Source organism: Notothenia rossii, assembly GCF_949606895.1.
Source record: "Notothenia rossii genome assembly, chromosome: 2".
Classification (NCBI taxonomy): Eukaryota; Metazoa; Chordata; class Actinopteri; order Perciformes; family Nototheniidae; genus Notothenia; species Notothenia rossii.
Window position 1 is genome coordinate 3,323,713 of NC_136904.1, and position 9,148 is coordinate 3,332,860.

At 41.5% G+C, this 9,148-nt stretch overlaps 1 protein-coding gene across 3 annotated transcripts in view; it reads right to left on the minus strand.

Moving 5' to 3' along the window:
- The window catches only part of large2 (LARGE xylosyl- and glucuronyltransferase 2), a 108,248-nt gene that overhangs the window by 75,603 nt on the left and 23,497 nt on the right, over positions 1-9,148 (minus strand). For 2 of the 3 annotated variants that reach the window (XM_079663716.1, XM_079663713.1), the window contains exon 2: positions 303-386. The exons of the other annotated variant lie outside the window; for it this stretch is intronic. The gene's annotated coding sequence lies outside the window, so the exon portion shown is untranslated. The remainder of the gene's footprint in view (positions 1-302; positions 387-9,148) is intronic. 3 annotated transcript variants of the gene reach the window in all.

The window sequence follows — 9,148 nt, forward strand, 5'->3', positions numbered from 1 at the left end:
ACTCACACACACTCACTCACACACACACACACACACACACACACACACACACACACACACACACACACACACACACACACACACACACACACACACACACACACACACACACACACACACACACACACACACACACACACACACACACACACACACACACACACACACACACACACACACACACACACACACACACACACACACACACACACACACACACACACACTCTGCGCGGCAGATAAGGGACGAACAGGGAGTGTGACATTTGCAGAGGAAGAATAAAAGCAGCGTTTGTTCCTCACCAGATTCGCAGGCGAGATTCCCAGAGCGGGAAGAAAGTGTGACGAAGAAGCTGCTCTCTCTCCGACGGGGAGGAATAATCCAGTCTGAGGAGAAAGGACCGGGTTTCAGACGAGACACGACCACAAAAACAGAGGAAACGGGAGGTTTTCTGCACAGAGAGACTGCTGGATATCAAACAGGAGAAGATCTGAGCTGTCAATCAAACTTCAGAGGAGCTTTGCTTGTATTAAAGACACATCGCAGGGTTCCACTTCCTGTTATCAAAGCTCTCATCACTGAGCTGCACCTGTCAATCAAACACAGGTGAGAGGGGGGTTTCATGCTTTCTGCAAAGAAACCACCAAAAACACATTCTGGCTGAAACCAGAAACCAGAAGAAGGACTGGAGGATGATTCAATATGTTAATGGTTCCTCTTTTAATGTCTTTCATGGAGATGTAATCATACATTAACATCTCATTATACACAATAACACAGTTTGAGTTCATTAAAACAAACACTAATGGAAGAACATTTGCTAAGAATTTGAGGTGAAATACAGGATTTGAAGAATGTGGTTTTGTTGTTTACAAAAAGTAGACGCTTGAAATAATGTTCAATTCGGAGTAAAATGTTTCAAGAAGAACGTCTCGTTCACAAAGTATATAAATATATATCCTTTATTTAACCAGGTAAAAAGTGTCATTGGGATTAAAATCTCTAACAATAGAGCTGTCGAAAACACAAGTGAAATTATCTAGTCAATATGCAAATAAAACAAACGGTTGAAAAGCATGAAAACTGTCTCAATTCAAAACGACTTCAGTCAGGGGGTATGAGACCAAGAGTGTGTCCGTCTGCTGAGTGAACCCCCCTTAGTGATCACATCTGTATCATTCCAGGCAGAAGGGGCGGGATATTTAAAAGCTGTTTCCTACGGCGTTATATTAGTGCCAATATCCTGAGCACGCAATGAAAAATGTTGAGCATAGAAAATGCGATTGAGCGCACACTTCACAGAGAAATATATTTTCTCTCATAAAACTCCTGCTCCGTGCGCAAGCAGACCGCTGCACGCGCTCTCTCTCCCTCGCTCGACCTCTCCACCCTGTGCGCGCTCAGCTTTGCTCAAGTTGTCACAGCGTTACAAGTGTGCCACAAAACCAACCAATCGGAGAACTCGAGAAGGTAAATTCTGATTGGCTGGTCCAGCGCCATGTAGAGAGGTAAGAGTTGCGACAGCGGAAGTCCAAAATGCTTGATCGTCATGGAGACTCAGAAAGTTCCCGGAAGTTTGTGGCGGGCCGTTTGAATCACGATTTGAATGCATAAATAGTTTTATGACGGAAAATATATTTCTCTGTACTCAAACATTTTCAAGTGCGCGCTCAATCGCATTTTCTATGCTCAACATGTTTCATTGCGTGCTCAGGGTAGAGGCACAAATATAACGCCATACAGTGCTTTCCCTAGATCTGTTCCAACCGACATCTGAAGAACATCACGTGTGCACAGGTAAGAGGGAAGCAGCCTTTCATTGTGAATATTTCATTTACACCATTGATTTATTGACTTTCCAGCAAACATGTTATATTGTCAAGTATATAAAGTTATACAAATATGAAATTACCTTTAAATGATTGATAAATATCTGAACATATCCTTTTTATCGGATATCAACCAAACCATTACTAACATCAATAAGAAGTAGGGCTGCTCGATTCTGGCAAAAATCATAATCTCTATTTGGGTCAATAATTGTAATTGCGATTATTCATTGACTTTGAAAACATCCATTTATTGGAAAAAAAAAATGTGAACAGTATGTTTTTAACAGTTGATTACCCTGAACTTTAAGTATAATTCAACTGAAAAACCAAAAACCCCCAAAGTATAAAAAAAAAAAAAAAAGTAATAATAATCATTTAAAAAAAATCGTTTTATTCCGATCACGTTTTTTTCGTAGTCGTGATTAAAATACGATTAATTGAGCAGCCCTGATAAGAAGTGTGTTTTAGTGTCTGATAAACCTCCATCCATATTCACTGATCTGATCCTCAGTCTGTATGTGCTGCACCCCCCCCCCCCCCCCCCCCCTGATACTCTAAACACAATCTCCATCCCTCCTGTGTTTTATAAGAGGATCTATTTCCAGCTAACCTTTGGGCTTTTAGCGCAGCATTAGCATCTCAGCGGGAGACGGATATCTGCACACTGAAGAGCATTAAGGAAACATAGAGAGCTTCATGCAAAGCATCATGGGAACTATGCTGCTGATAGATATTTGGATAGACTCGGAGCAAACCGGGGGTATGACTCGTTAGTTGATAAAGCTGGAAACACTGAACAGAGTTTAAAGTAGAAGAAGATACAAGTAAAGAATACGTTGAATTAGCTCCAATCAAACATGTACTGCAACTAAACAATTCAAATACTTATACAAGATCTTGTTCTTGAGTAAAAGTAGAAGTACTCAGATCTTGTAGAAAAGTAGAAGTACTCAGATCTTGTACTTGAGTAAAAGTAGAAGTACTCAGATCTTGTTATTGAGTAAAAGTAGAAGTACTCAGATCTTGTACTTGAGTAAAAGTAGAAGTACTCAGATCTTGTACTTGAGTAAAAGTAGAAGTACTCAAATCTTGTACTTGAGTAAAAGTAGAAGTACTCAGATCTTGTTCTTGAGTAAAAGTAGAAGTACTCAGATCTTGTACTTGAGTAAAAGTAGAAGTACTCAGATCTTGTTCTTGAGTAAAAGTAGAAGTACTCAGATCTTGTACTTGAGTAAAAGTAGAAGTACTCAGATCTTGTTCTTGAGTAAAAGTAGAAGTACTCAGATCTTGCACTTGAGTAAAAGTAGAAGTACTCAGATCTTGTACTTGAGTAAAAGTAGAAGTACTCAGATCTTGTTATTGAGTAAAAGTAGAAGTACTCAGATCTTGTACTTGAGTAAAAGTAGAAGTACCAGAGTGTAGGAATATTCTGTTTCAGTAAAAGTCCTGCATTCAAAATGTTCCTCAAGTAAAAGTAGAAAAGTATGATCCTCAAAATATAGTGAAAGTAGCGACAGTAAAAGTAGTCATAGTGCAGATTGGTCCATTTCAGAATAATAGATATGATATGTTTTATAATGATTGATCATGAAAGTGTTCTCAAAGCTGGTAAAGGTTGGATACACAGGGTTTTGGACATATTGGATAACGTGTCCCACTGCACACCTTTAGAGATAAAACATAGTATAGTCGACTTTCTTTTGGGGAGGGGGACACTGCGTTAAAGCTCGACGAAAACAACGTCTTGTCTTTATTTCGTCCTCGCTGCTCTGCGTCCAGATGGCAGCGACACGACGCCTGTCTCACGCCCCGAAAAAACATAAATCTGGGGGGGGGGGTGTTATAAACACTCAGGAGAGGACTCTTTAAAGTAGAGACACTACATACTGATATACACCTGAACACCAGCAGGAGAGGACTCTTTAAAGTAGAGACACTACATACTGATATACACCTGAACATCAGCAGGAGAGGACTCTTTAAAGTAGAGACACTACATACTGATATACACCTGAACATCAGCAGGAGAGGACTCTTTAAAGTAGAGACATTACATACTGATATACACCTGAACATCAGCAGGAGAGGACTCTTTAAAGTAGAGACACTACATACTGATATACACCTGAACATCAGCAGGAGAGGACTCTTTAAAGTAGAGACATTACATACTGATATACACCTGAACATCAGCAGGAGAGGACTCTTTAAAGTAGAGACACTACATACTGATATACACCTGAACATCAGCAGGAGAGGACTCTTTAAAGTAGAGACACTACATACTGATATACACCTGAACATCAGCAGGAGAGGACTCTTTAAAGTAGAGACACTACATACTGATATACACCTGAACATCAGCAGGAGAGGACTCTTTAAAGGAGAGACACTACATACTGATATACACCTGAACATCAGCAGGAGAGGACTCTTTAAAGTAGAGACACTACATACTGATATACACCTGAACATCAGCAGGAGAGGACTCTTTAAAGTAGAGACACTACATACTGATATACACCTGAACATCAGCAGGAGAGGACTCTTTAAAGTAGAGACACTACATACTGATATACACCTGAACATCAGCAGGAGAGGACTCTTTAAAGTAGAGACACTACACACTGATATACACCTGAACATCAGCAGGAGAGGACTCTTTAAAGTAGAGACACTACATACTGATATACACCTGAACATCAGCAGGAGAGGACTCTTTAAAGTAGAGACACTACATACTGATATACACCTGAACATCAGCAGGAGAGGACTCTTTAAAGTAGAGACACTACATACTGATATACACCTGAACATCAGCAGGAGAGGACTCTTTAAAGTAGAGACACTACATACTGATATACACCTGAACATCAGCAGGAGAGGACTCTTTAAATTAGAGACACTACATACTGATATACAACTGAACATCAGCAGGAGAGGACTCTTTAAAGTAGAGACACTACATACTGATATACACCTGGACATCAGCAGGAGAGGACTCTTTAAAGTAGAGACAGTTGAAATGTGTTGGTAAAATCATGAATTCTCAGTAAGTAGTTGAGGACGCTGCTGAATTTAAAATATGAGGAGGAATGGAGATCAGACAGATTTCCAGATGAGCTCAGGGGCTCGGGGAGGATCTGGGTTTGGGTGGAGGTGGGGGGTTAAAAGCTTGAGATACACTTCCTGTTCTCCTGCTTGGCATACAGCCATGAGTCTGTGTGTCTGAGTTTAAGTTCAGCTGCTCTGCATGGTGATGAGGACGGGATTTGACAAATGTAAGCGACCTGGTTTAAGAATCAAAACAAATCAAATGCAGGGAAACATTTTTGATGAATGCTTTCGAGTAAAGCCTCCTGAGGTCATCCATTCATCTCGAAAATAATGAGGTCAATTCACTCACACTGAAAGTCAGGGCGCTACAACACACCGAATAGAGAGCGGCTTTTACCACGATATCAAAAAGCTGCAAGATTAGCTTCGGTGGCTACGCTAGCATCACCTGCCTAATACCAGAGAAACCTTGATAACGGCGTTATGATGCCAAGCTGTGTCAATTAAAACTGAAACACACACACACACACACACACACACACACACACACACACACACACACACACACACACACACACACACACACACACACACACACACACACACACACACACACACACACACACACACACACACACACACACACACACACACACACACACACACACACACACACACACACACACACACACACAATCTCTGTGTATCAGTATTTTTGGAGCAACTGCTGGAGAATGATGAGGCTTTCTCAGCTCCACGGATCATTACTCCCTCAGCTCCCAGAGACCCCCCCACCCATACAGGGCACACACACCACTTTCACCACTGACACCCCAATACCCCCCACTAAACTGACATGTGGTGCAGGAGATGTATACAGTAGGATACAAATGGAAATACTGACGTGAAAATAAGTCAAAATAGTGCTTCAGATCAGTTTTTGAGTAACTGTCCATTCAGAATGCTGACTGTCAGACAATATGCTGTGTGTGTGTGTGTGTGTGTGTGTGTGTGTGTGTGTGTGTGTGTGTGTGTGTGTGTGTGTGTGTGTGTGTGTGTGTGTGTGTGTGTGTGTGTGTGTGTGTGTGTGTGTGTGTGTGTGTGTGTGTGTGTGTGTGTGTGAAGAGCAAGCATGCTTTAATGTTCTTTTAACTGAACCTCAACAAAAGACAGTAAAACTAAAAACAGACAAACTGCAGCAGCTCGTCACACACACACACACACACACACACACACACACACACACACACACACACACACACACACACACACACACGTGTTAGAGTCACACACTGGTGTCGGCGGTGTGGAGGGTAAACCTGACACACACACTCTCACACACAGCGTTTACGCAGGCTGAACACACAGGCATGTAAACAGGCGGCTGTGACATTTACACTCAGATTAACCTCGTCGAGTCAGGTAAAACATGCTGTTTACACACACACACGCACACGCACGCACACACACACACACACACACACACACACACACACACACACACACACACACACACACACACACACACACACACACACACACACACACACACACACACACACACACACACACACACACACACACACACACACACACACACACACACACACACACAGAATATAAAGGAGCTTTCCAGTGAAATATCTTCTGAATTTGTCAGAATTGATCATTTGGACGATCAAAACTTTAACATCTTTCAAAATGACCAACATCCATTATCACTTATCGTCTGGCTCGCCTCCTAAATGTTGAGATGTTTCCCCCAGCTGTTTAGCATTCAACTTAATTCATTTGGCTTTTTGCACTGTTGGTAAGACACTTAAAAATGTCCTTTTCCGATTTGACATTTTCCAGAAATTGGAAGAATATCAGCGATTAAAAACAGACCTGAATAAACCGACAGCAGTGTTCAGGCCAAAGAGTCCAAGTGACAATTTAATAATGCAGACCATTTCCATTTCCATTTCCATTTCATGTTAATTCCCCTTTTTCCAACCGGACAACATTCACTCAAAATGTGCATTACTAATTTTATTATAAATACTTTTGTCTTTTTTTTAACATTGACATTGCCATCTTTTTCTAAATATCCGAGCATCGCTAAAGAATCTTTCTTTTCTCAGATTGACTAGACCTGCCTTCACTTTGAAATATAGTTTGTATCGTCTCTTTCTTTCAGGTCCTCTCAAGCTGTTAGTTTTATAAGTAAAGAAAGTTATTCATATTCTTTAGAATCAGAGCCGGATTTCAAACTGTGTACTCGAGGAGATCAGGAAACGTTTTCACCTGTACACACACACGCACACACACACACACACACACACACACACACACACACACACACACACACACACACACACACACACACACACACACACACACACACACACACACACACACACACACACACACACACACACACACACACACACACACACACACACGCTGCATTATTAACGAACCACATTAACAGCTCATGTTTCAGCTTCTACAAAAAACTATAAAACATTATCCTGTATCTCTACTCCTCACTCTCCTCTTCCTCCTCTTCCTCCTCCTCACTCTCTCCTCCTCCTCTTCCTCTTGGCTTCATTACTCTGAAAGCTATTTCCACATCACCGGAGTCTTCCTCTGACACAAAGAACATAACGAGGAGGCCGTACGGAGGAAACAGTCACGAATCACACACACACACACACACACACACACACACACACACACACACACACACACACAAACACAAACACACCATCTGTAGGTAGAGGTGTGCTCAGCCTTCCCACACACCGATATAAAAATAAAGAGAGGAGTATACTTGTAGATGTAGTACGTAAGAGGAGGAAAAAACAGCAGCAGTGGATCACTGAGGTATATATAAATATATATTTGTAATTATGAAGCTGGAAATGAGCAGAATTTGGAATCTTTCAAGTAAATATCTCCATGGCATTATTTGGCATTATTGAGGTTCTTCGTAATTGGATAGTCTTTTATTCTGAAGGAGATCCAATCCGGTGATCCGCTGAGGTGTGTGACCCCTGCTGTCTGAGGGATCTGTGTGTGTTCCATTAAAAGGATCTTAGATGGGATGGTGTGAAGAATATTGCAATGGTGGTCCTCTGGTGTACACACACACACACACACACACACACACACACACACACACACACACACACACACACACACACACACACACACACACACACACACACACACACACACACACACACACACACACACACACACACACACACACACACACACACACACACACACACACACACATCATATCAGAGAGATATCAACATCCCTCACACACAGAGGAAACAGAAAGATGAATCTCTCTCTCACACAGACACACATTGTCATCAGCTGTCACACCACCCCCCCTGACGGCCCCCAAGCTGTCAATCAAAGGTACAGCAAAGCATGCTGGGAGCAGAGTTCAGCTCCAGAGATGCTAACAGGAAGCTGACAGTCGTCAGCTGGGAGTTAAGAGACGACGTAAAGCCCGAAACAACTTTAAAACCTTCATCTTCACGGCTCTGTGACAAATATCTACATATACTCTGCATCTGTTAGCCGTTATACACAAGAAACATGAAATAACCTTTTTATCCAAATATACAGAATATTAATGTAGAAAAATGCTGCAAAATCTCAATTTAATCTGTTCAGACAAAAAGTAAAACAGTTAATGTTATGCTAACTAAAATGTGCTCAGCAGTTCCTTAAAGGATTCATTCTGGATGAAAAAAGCATCAAAAAAGATTTGTTTTCTACCAAATAATCGAAATCTGTTTTATTTCTATTTTTGAGATTTTCACATTTTAGAATTGTTTATTTCTACTCGTTATGTGCATAGGCGCGTTCACACCGCAGTACTTTTCCCACTTTAGCTCCGATATAGTTTCGAAATGTCGCGTTCACACCAAAAAACACTGGAACCGGAACTAAATTAGTCCATCAGAACCTTTCACCCCCTTTAGAGTTCCTGCTAGAGAGCAGGGACTTTCGTGGGAGAAACAGGTTCCTATGTCTGATTGGCTGGGCGGATTGCAAACCACGCCCCGTAAAACTAAAAAAAAGTTTTTGGAAGCTGCCATTTTATTATCCTCGCATTAGCATTATTAGCATTAGCATTAGCCCAGCGCAGAAACACAGAGAGTAACTTATGGCAACACAAAAGAAAACATGGGAGCGGTGGAGATGAGGTGTCGGCGTTCTGGTGATTTACTCGGGAAGCCAGTCCCCAACTC